Genomic DNA, 11,550 nt, shown 5'->3' on the forward strand with positions numbered 1-11,550 from the left:
GCAGAGAAGCATCGCCGTCAACGCACAAGACCTCTGTGGCTTTCTGGAACTCCTGCTCACTGGTCTCGACACCATCCATGTCTTCGTCGTCGTCGTCATCTTCATCCTTGTCGCGGCCGCGGGGAGGTCTGTCTCCTTGCCGCTGCTTGGCCTTGCCGCGGCGTCCTCCCCGGCCGGCGCGCTTCTTGCCGGATTCTCCAGCGCCTCCTTGGGCCCTCTCCTTGTCGCATTGCTCGTATTCAGCTTTTTGTTGCTAGACAAGCTGCTCGACCTTCTTGCAGCTCTAGAGGTCATGGCCCTTGGTGCGGTGGATCTTGCAGTACTGCTTGTCGGTGCCGTCCTGTTTGTCGGTGACCGCCACAGTCTGGCAGTTGGTGCATGCGGCAATCTCCTTGCCGGAGCTACCAGCTTTGGCTTTCTTGGCGCCACCTTCGTTGCCAGACTGCTCAATGACTAGCACATCTTTGCCTTTCTTCTTCCTGTTGTTCCGCCGCCGGTTTTTCTTTGCCGGGGTAGCATCCTCGCTGTCAGATCCTCCTGCTCCTGTATTCTCTCCGGGGAGTTTCCTCCCTTCCTCAGCACGTGCACACTTGTCGGCCAGGGCATACAGCTCACTGACGTCTCTGATCTTGCACATCGCCATCTCCTCCCGCATCCTGCGGTTATGCACGTTCTGATGGAACGCGCTGATGACCGCGGCAGGGTGGATATCTGGGATGTTGTGCTGTACACGGCTGAATCTCTGAATGTACTTGCGCAGGGGCTCTCCTTCCTTCTGGGCGAGCAGATGAAGGTCACTCTCTTGGCCATGAGGTTTGTGGCCGCCTGTAAAGGCGCCGACAAACTGATGGCATAGGTCTGACCAGGAGGATATGGAGTTGTCCGGCAAGTGCATGAGCCAGGACCTGACGTTGGGCTTGAGCACCAGCAGGAAGTAGTTGGCAAGGATCTTGTCGTCCCGCCCCCCGGCAGCCTGCACCGCGATGGTGTAGATGCTGAGGAACTCCGACGGATGCGACTTGCCGTCGTACTTCTCTGGTATGTCTGGCTTGAAATTCTTCGTGCTGGGCCACTGGACTTGCCGCAGCTCACGAGTAAACGCAGGGCAACCTACCGCGTACGGCAAGTCGCCTGGTTCCCCTGGCGCATGCATGTCGATAGAGGGCCCAGCGCGCTGGTCCAATTGACGTCGCACTTCTCTTCGGTGCTCAATGCGAGTACGAGCGTCTTCTTGCTGTCGTTCGTGAAGAACTTGGCGCTGATCGCGACGAGCTCGTGGATCTGATGACGCGGTGGAGTCGTTGCCGAGGTGGATCCGGCGAGTCGGCAATCTTGGCCTTCGGGGCGGAGAGTGCACAGTGGTTGCACCCCCACCGGTCTTGTCGCCACCGGCTCATGCCTGGCTGACTTGCCGCGGCTGCGACGTGCTCGGCTGCCGTTTAGTGTCGCCGTTGGCGAAGCCGATGAGACTCTGAATGGTGGCCCTCCAGTCATCGATCTTGTCTGCCGTTGGAGGGTAGTCCAGGAGCAGTTGAGCTCGCGCCAAAGCTTCTGCTGTAGTGGCGGGTGGCAGTGGCGAACGGTGCGAGGAGCGGGATATGCTCGGACCTCTAACTATGTTAGAAGGAGCAGTATCCCGTCCAGGCGACCGTGCCTCGCTCGTGCCAGCATGTTGGCGTGCATGCTGGTCTTGAGCACTCCGAGACCCACCAGCTCGATCTTGGTCCAGCAAACGCATGGTACCGTGAGTACCATGACGCTGCCGGTCCCGCGCCTCCTGAGATGGGCGCGGTGCATGTAAGGACGCCGAGGTCTTGGAGTGCGCCCGGTCGTTGTGGGAGCCGGCTACGCCGCCGATGGGCAGCGCAGCCTTGTCCTTGGACCTGGCAGCACCATGAGCTCCCTCGTCGACGCCCGTTCTTCCGCCGGCGTCTGCCCCATCAGCCGTTTGCTCCGGCGGTGGTGGGTTCGGCGCGGACGGAGCAGCCGCCTCCGAAGCCTTCTTCTTCGGCGGCATGTCGATGAAGATGATGAAGATCTAGCTCGTGTGAACGCCGGATCTGGTTCACACAACCTCGACACCCCTACCTGGCGCGCCAAAGATGTCGGGGGACTAATCCACGAGCACCTATGGGACCGGCGGACCGAGTCCCTTTCGGTTCGGCGGGGGCGAGGGTCGCACGAAGAGCGGATCGAGGCGAAGCACACGAGCAGTTTACCCAGGTTCGGGCCGCAGGGATGCGTAAAACCCTACTCCTGCTTTGTGGTTTGTATTGAGTTCTTGCTCGGGAGCGCGGAGTGCTACAGTACACCCCAGCAGCTAACGAGACCGAGCGTGAGTGTTCCCTTCCTCCCCCCCTCTACGTTGCACATGGGCCTCCTTTTATAAGCTCAAGGGGTCACCGACAGGTGGCAACGTAGACAAGGGTAAAAATGGAAAGGTGTTGCGGTTGGTACAGCTACTTGCTACAGTGTATCATACCTAACCCTGACGGCAGGGGACCAGGGCATTAAATGCCCGTCTGCGTCGCCTAAATAGTGCAAAAGGGACCGTCAGGGACGCCACCGCTCGCCACGATGGCAATCTTGTCAGCGCCGCTTGCCACCGCACACCGCTGGCTGCACAGCCTCCCACCACGTACGCCTGGAAGGGTCCCAGAACGACACGTTGGTGGATGTGCTGGAGCGCGGACACAGAGTGGTGGCTTGCCGCGGCAAGCGCCTTGCCGCGGTCGTTGTCTTGTCGCGTCCGGGAGCTTGCCGCTCACCGGGCCTTGCCGGGACGCGTGGCGCGTCGCGGCAAGTTCCTTGAGATGCCTTGGTTGGCCTTCCCGGCAAGCTCCTCTTGCCGGGGTCTTGTCTCCTTGGCTTGGATACTTTGTCCTTGAATGGCTCCAAAGGAACCACGGAGGACCTTGGCGGTCACCCGGCAAGCCTTGCCGCGGGATGCTGCGACTGCCCATGCACAAGTTCGGGATACTAGGGTACCCCTACTCTAGTACACCGACATATATGCTTTGATCAACTTATCAAAGTGTATATTCCAACTCCGAGATGCTTGCACCAGTCCATAGATGAATCGCTGGAGCTTGCATATTTTGTTAGCACCTTTAGGATTGACAAAACCTTCTGGTTGCATCATATACAACTCTTCTTTAATAAATCCATTAAGGAATGCAGTTTTGTTTATCCATTTGCTAGATTTCATGAAATGTGGCAATTGCTAACATGATTCAGACAGACTTAAGCATAGATACGAGTGAGAAACTCTCATCGTAGTCAACACCTTGAACTTGTCGAAAACCCTTTTTGTGACAATTCTAGCTTTGTAGATAGTAACACTACTATCAGCGTCCGTCTTCCTCTTGAAGATCCATTTAATCTCAATGGCTCGCGGATCATTGGGCAAGTCAATCAAAGTCCATACTTTGTTCTCATACATGGATCTCATCTCAGATTTCATGGCCTCAAGCCATTTCGTGGAATCTGGGCTCATCATCGCTTCCTCATAGTTCGTAGGTTCGTCATGGTCTAGTAACATGACTTCCAGAACAGGATTACCGTACCACTCTGTTGCGGATCTTACTCTGATTGACCTACGAGGTTCGGTAGTAACTTGATCTGAAGTTACATGATCATCATCATTAGCTTCCTCATTAATTGGTGTAGGAGTCACAAGAACAGATTTCTGTGATGAACTACTTTCCAATAAGGGAGCAGGTTACCTCATCAAGTTCTACTTTCCTCCCACTCTCCTCTTTCGAGAGAAACTCCTTCTCTAGAAAGGATCCAAATTTAGCAACAAAAGTCTTGCCTTCAGATCTGTGATAGAAGGTGTACCCAACAGTCTCCTTTGGGTATCCTATGAAGACACATTTTTCCGATTTGGGTTTGAGCTTATCAGGATGAAACTTTTTTCACATAAGCATCGCAACCCCAAACTTTAAGAAACGACAACTTGGGTTTCTTGCCAAACCACAGTTCATAAGGTGCCGTCTCAACGGATTTAGATGGTGCCCTATTTAATGTGAATGTAGCTGTCTCTAATCTATAACTCCAAAATGATAGCGGTAAATTAGTAAGAGACATCATAGATCGCACCATATCTAGTAAAGTGCGATTACGACGTTCAGACACACCATTACGCTGTGGTGTTCCAGGTGACATGAGTTTGTGAAACTATTCCACATTGTTTTAATTGAAGACCAAACTCGTAACTCAAATATTCGCCTCTGCGATCAGATCGTAGAAACTTTATTTTCTTGTTACGATGATTTTCCACTTCACTCTGAAATTCTTTGAACGATTCAAATGTTTCAGACTTATGTTTCTTCAAGTAGATATACCCATATCTGCTCAAATCATCTGTGAAGGTCAGAAAATAACGATACCCACCGCAAGCCTCAACACTCATCGGACCTCATACATTAGTATGTATTATATCCAATAAGTCAGTTGCTCGCTCCATTGTTCTGGAGAACGGAGTCTTAGTCATCTTTGCCCATGAGGCATGGTTCGCAAGCATCAACTGATTCATAATCAAGTGATTCCAAAAGCCCATCAACATGGATTTTCTTCATGCGCTTTACACCAATATGACCTAAACGGCAGTGCCACAAATAAGTTGCACTATCATTATTAACTTTGCATCTTTTGGCTTCAATATTATGAATATGTGTATCACTATGATCGAGATTCAATAAACCATTTTCATTGGGTGTACAACCATAGAAGGTTTCATTCATGTAAATAGAATAACAATTATTCTCTAACTTAAATGAATAACCGTATTGCAATAAAAATGATCAAATAATATTCATGCTCAACGCAAACACCAAATAACACTTATTTAGGTTCAACACTAATCCCGAAAGTATAGGGAGTGTGCGATGATGATCATATCATTCTTGGAACCATTTCCAATACACATCGTCACTTCACCCTTAACTAGTCTTTGTTCATTCTGCAACTCCCGTTTCGAGTTACTATTCTTAGCAACTGAACTAGTATCAAGTACTAAGGGGTTGCTATAAACACTAGTAAAGTACACATCAATAACATGTATATCCAATATACCTTTGTTCACTTTGCCATCCTTCTTATCTGCCAAATACTTGGGGCAGTTCCGCTACTAGTGACTAGTCCCTTTGCAGTAAAAGCACTTAGTCTCAGGCCTAGGTCCAGACTTGGGCTTCTTCACTTGAGCAACAACTTGCTTGCCGTTCTTCTTGAAGTTCCCCTTCTTCCCTTTGCCCTTTTCTTGAAACTAGTGGTCTTGTTAACCATCAACACTTGATGCTTTTCTTGATTTCGACCTTCATCAATTTCAGCATCACGAACAACTTGGGAATCATTTCCGTTATCCCTTGCATATTATAGTTCATCACGAAGTTCTAGCAACTTGGTGATAGTGACTAGAGAACTCTGTCAATCACTATCTTATCTGGAAGATTAACTCCCACTTGATTCAAGTGATTGTAGTACTCAGACAATCTGAGCACATTGATGTCTGCTACACAACCTTCTTCTTGTAGACGTTGTTGGGCCTCCAAGTGCAGAGGTTTGTAGGACAGTAGCAAATTTCCCTCAAGTGGATTACCTAAGGTTTATCAATCCGTAGGAGGCGTAGGATGAAGATGGTCTCTCTCAAGCAACCCTGCAACCAAATAACAAAGAGTCTCTTGTGTCCCCAACACACCCAATACAATGGTAAATTGTATAGGTGCACTAGTTCGGTGAAGAGATGGTGATACAAGTGGTATATGGATAGTAGACAATAGTTTTTGTAATCTGAAAATATAAAAACAGCAAGGTAGCAAGTGATAAAAGTGAGCGTAAACGGTATTGCAATGCTAGGAAACAAGGCCTAGGGTTCATACTTTCACTAGTGCAAATCCTCTCAACAATAATAACATAATTGGATCACATGACTATCCCTCAACATGCAACAAAGAGTCACTCCAAAGTCACTAATAGCGGAGAACGAATGAAGAGATTATGGTAGGGTATGAAACCACCTCAAAGTTATTCTTTCCAATCAATCCGTTGGGCTATTCCTATAAGTGTCACAAACAGCCCTAGAGTTCGTACTAGAATAACACCTTAAGACACAAATCAACCAAAACCCTAATGTCACCTAGATACTCCAATGTCACCTCAAGTATCCGTGGGTATGATTATACGATATGCATCACACAATCTCAGATTCATCTATTCAACCAACACATAGAACCTCAAAGAGTGCCCCAAAGTTCTACCGGAGAATCACGACGAAGACGTGTGCCAACCCCTATGCATAGGTTCATGGGCGGAACCCACAAGTTGATCACCAAAACATACATCAAGTGAATCACGTGGCATCCCATTGTCACCACAGATATGCACGGCAAGACATACATCAAGTGTTCTCAAATCTTCAAAGACTCAATCCGATAAGATTACTTCAAAGGGGAAACTTAATTCATTACAAGAGAGAAGAGGGGGAGGAGAAACATAAGATCCAACTATAATAGCAAAGCTCGCGATACATCAAGATCGTGCCAAATCAAGAATACGAGAGAGAGAGAGAGAGATCAAACACATAGCTACTGGTACATACCCTCAGCCCCGAGGGAGAACTACTCCCTCCTCGTCATGGAGAGCACCGGGATGATGAAGATGGCCACTGGAGATGGATTGCCCCCTCCGGCAGGGTGCAGGAACGGGTCTAGATTTGTTTTCGGTGGCTACGGAGGCTTCTGGCGGCGGAACTCCCGATCTATTTTCTGTTCTGGAAGTTTTAGGAAACGTGAGTATATATGGGTGCAGGAAGTACGTCGGTGGAGCTTCGGGGGCCCCATGAGGCAGGGGGCGCCCCCCACCCTCGTGGGCACCTCCCTTCTCTCCTGACGTGGGGTCCAAGTCCATCCGATAGCTTTCCTTCCAAAAATAACTTCTCCAGTTGATTTTGTTCCGTTTCAACTCCGTTTGATATTCCTTTTTTTCGAAACACTGAAATAGGCAAAAAAACAACAATTCTGGGCTGGGCCTCCGGTTAATAGGTTAGTCCCCAAAATAATATAAAAGTGGATAATAAAGCCCAATATTGCCCAAAACAGTAGATAGCATAGCATGGAGCAATCAAAAATTATAGATACGTTGGAGACGTATCAAGCATCCCCAAGCTTAATTCATGTTCGTCCTCGAGTAGGTAAATGATAAAAACAAAAATTTTGATGTGGAATGCTACCTAACATAATTTTCAATGTAATTTTCTTTATTGTGGCATGAATGTTCAGATCCGAAAGATTCAAGAAAAAAGTTTAATATTAACATAAAAATAATAATACTTCAACCATACTAACTAAGCAATTATGTCCTCTCAAAATAACATGGACAAAGAAAGCTTATCCCTACAAAATCATATAGTTTGGCTATGCTTCATTTTTTTCACACAAAGATGCTCTCATCATGCACAACCCCGATGACAAGCCAAGCAATTGTTTCATACTTTAGTAATCTCAAACTTTTTTCAACTTTCACGCAATACATGAGCGTGAGCCATGGAGATAGCACTATGGGTGGAATAGAATATAATGATGGGGGTTGTGTGGAGAAGACAAAAAAGAGAAAGTCTCACATTGACGTGGCTAATCAACGTGCTATGGAGATGCCCATCAATTGATGTAAATGCGAGGAGTAGGGATTGCCATGCAACGGATGCACTAGATCTATAAATGTATGAAAGCTCAACAAAAGAAACTAAGTGGGTGTGCATCCAACTTGCTTGCTCACGAAGACCTAGGGCATTTGAGGAAGACCATTGTTGGAATATACAAGCCAAGTTCTATAATTAAAAATTCCCACTAGTATATGAAAGTGACAATATAAGAGACTCTCTATCATGAAGATCATGGTGCTACTTCGAAGCACAAGTGTGGAAAAAGGATAGTAGCATTGTCCCTTTTTTATTTGGCCTTTCTTTTTTTCATTTGGCCTTCCCCTTTTTTTGGGACAATGCTCTATTAATGATGATCATCACACTTCTATTTATTTACAACTCAAAGATTACAACTCGATACTAGAACAAGGTATGACTCTATATGAATGCCTCCTGCGGTGTACCGGGATGGGCAATAAATCAAGAGTAACATGTATGAAATTATGCATGGTGGCTTTGCCACAAATACGATGTCAACTACATGATCATGCAAGGCAATATGACAATGATGAAGCGTGTCATAATAAACGTAACGGTGGAAAGTTGCATGGAAATATATCTCGGAATGGCTATGGAAATGCCATAATAGGTAGGTATTGTGGCTGTTTTGAGGAAGATATAAGGAGGTTTATGTGAGATAGAGCGTATCATATCACGGGGGTTAGATGCACCGACGAAGTTTGCACCAACTCTCAAGGTAAGAAAGGGCAATGCACGGTACCGAAGAGGCTAGCAATGATGGGAAGGTGAGAGTGCGTATAATCCATGGACTCAACATTAGTCATAAAGAACTCGCTTACTTATTGCAAAAAACTACAAGTCATCAAAAACCAAGAATTACGCGCATGCTCCTAGGGGGATAGATTGTAAGGAAAAGACCATCGCTCGTCCCCGACCGCCACTCATAAGGAGGACAATCAAAGAAACACCTCATGCTTCAAATTTGTCACACAACGTTTACCATACGTGCATGCTACGGGACTTGCAAACACTAACACAAGTATTTCTCAAATTCACAACTACTCAACTAGCATGACTCTAATATTACCATCTTCATACCTCAAAACAATCATCAAGTATCAAACTTCTCATAGTATTCAATGCACTCTATATGAAAGTTTTTATTATACCCATCTTGGATGCCTATCATATTAAGACTAATTTTATAGCCAAAGCAAATTACCATGCTGTTCTAAAGGACTCTCAAAATAATATAAGTGAAGCATGAGAGATCAATAATTTCTATAAAATAAAACCACCACCGTGCTTTAAAAGATATAAGTGAAGCACTAGAGCAAAATTATCTAGCTCAAAAGATATAAGTGAAGCGCAAAGAGTATTCTAATAAATTCTGATTCATGTGTGTCTATCCAAAATGTGTGTACAGAAAGGATGATTGTGGTAATCTAAAAAGCAAATACTCAAATCATACAAGACGCTCCAAGCAAAACACATATCATGTGGTGAATAAAAATATAGCCTCAAGTAAAGTTACCGATGGACGAAGACAAAAGAGGGGATGCCTTCCGGGGAATCCCCAAGCTTAGGCTTTTGGTTGTCAGTGAATTTTACCTTGGGGTGCCTTGGGCATCCCCAAGCTTAGGTTCTTGCCACTCCTTATTCCAAAATCCATCAAATCTTTACCCAAAAACTTGAAAACTTCACAACACAAAACTCAACAGAAAATCTCATTAGCTCCGTTAGTATAAGAAAACAAACCACCACCTTAAGGTACTGTAATGAACTCATTATTTATTTATATTGATGTTAAAACTACTGTATTCCAACTTCTCTATGGTTCATACCCCCCGATACTAGCCATAGATTCATCAAAATAAGCAAACAACACACGAAAAACAGAATCTGTCAAAAAGAGAACAGTCTGTAGTAATCTGTATCAAACGTATACTTTTGTAACTCCAAAAATCCTGAGAAATTAGGACATCCTAAATAATTTGTATATTGATCTACTTCAGTTGGAATTGGTATTTTATCGCTCTCTGGTAAAAAATTAAAATTATTCTCGTGAGCGCATACTTTCTGTTTTTTTCAGCAAGATCAAACAACAATCATCCAAGAAGATCCTAAAGGCTTTACTTGGCACAAACACTAATTAAAACACAAAAAACACAATCATAGCAGTAGCATGATGAATTATTTATTGCTACACAGGAACAAAAAAAAGAAACAAAAATAAAATTGGGTTGCCTCCCAACAAGCGCTATCGTTTAACGCCCCTAGCTAGGCATTGATAATTTCAATGATGCTCACATGAAAGACAAGAATTGAAGCACAACGAGAGCATCATGAAACACGTGACAAACACATTTAAGTCTAACATACTTCCTATGCATAGGCATCTTATAGGCAAACAAATTATCATGGCAAGCAAAAACTAGCATATGCAAGGAAGCGGAAAGAAACAATAGCAATCTCAACATAACGAGAGGTGATTTAGTAACATGCAAATTTCTACAATCATATTTTCCTCTCTAATAATAATTACATGTGGGATCATAAGCAAATTCAACAAAATAGCTATCACATAAAATATTTTCAACACGGTCCACATGCATGCAAAGTTGACACTCTTCCAAAATAGTGGGATTAACATTAACTAAAGTCATGACCTCTCCAAACCCACTTTTATCAAAAACTTCATAAGATTGAACATTATCCAAATATATGGGATATAAAGTTGACACTCTTCCAAACCCAATTTCAATATTTCAAACATTATTATCAATCTTATATTCATCATGGGGCTTAAATAAATTTTCAAGATCATAAGAAGAATCACCCCAATCATGATCATTGCAACAAGTAGTGGACATAGAAAAACTAGCATCCCCAAGCTTAGGGTTTTGCATATTATTAGTACAACTGACATTCGTAGAATTTATAATAACATCATTTCAATCATGCTTTTTATTCAAAGATCTATTGTGAATCACTTTATAAAACACTTCATCACAATTTTCAGATTCGCGGATTTCAAGCAAAACTCCATAAAGATAATCTAGTGCACTCAAATCACTAGCAATTGGTTCATCATAATTGGATCTCTTAAAAAGATTAGCAAGAGGATGAGGATCCATAACAATAGATATTTACCAAGCGAAGATGCAAGCTAATAGAAGGCACATGGTAACACGAGCAAACAGAAGGACGAACGGAAGAGGGCGAATAAAACGGCAAAGGTGAAGTGGGGTAGACGAAAACGAGAGGCAACTGGCAAATAATGTAATGCGAGGGATAAGAGTTTGTGATGGGTACTTGGTATGTCTTGACTTGAGCGTAGATCTCCCCGGCAACGGCGCCAGAAATACTTCTTGCTACCTCTTAAGCATGTGTTGGTTTTCCCTTGAAGAGGAAAGGGTGATTCAACAAAGTAGCATAAGTATTTCCCTCAGTTTTTGAGAACCAAGGTATCAATCCAGTAGGAGACCACATGCAAGTCGCCTAGTACCTGCACAAACAATCAAGAACCTTGCAACCAACGCGATAAAGGGGTTGTCAATCCCTTCACGGCCACTTGCAAAAGTGAGATCTGATAAAGATAATAAGATAAATATTTTTGGTATTTTTGTTGTATAGATTGGAAAGTAAAGATTGCAAAGTAAATGGCGACAGAAATAGCTAGTTGATGGGAGACTAATATGATGTAAAATAGACCCGGGGGCCATAGGTTTCACTAGTGGCTTCTCTCAAGATAGCAAATATTACGATGGGTAAACAAATTACTGTCGAGCAATTGGTAGAAAAGCGCATAGTTATGAGAATATCTAGGCATGATCATAAACATAGGCATCATGTCCGTGACAAGTATACCGAAACGATTCTGCATCTAC

This window comes from Triticum urartu, chromosome 7A, assembly GCF_056163025.1.
Source record: "Triticum urartu cultivar PI428250 chromosome 7A, HENAU_Tu73, whole genome shotgun sequence".
In the NCBI taxonomy this organism is placed as follows: domain Eukaryota; kingdom Viridiplantae; phylum Streptophyta; class Magnoliopsida; order Poales; family Poaceae; genus Triticum; species Triticum urartu.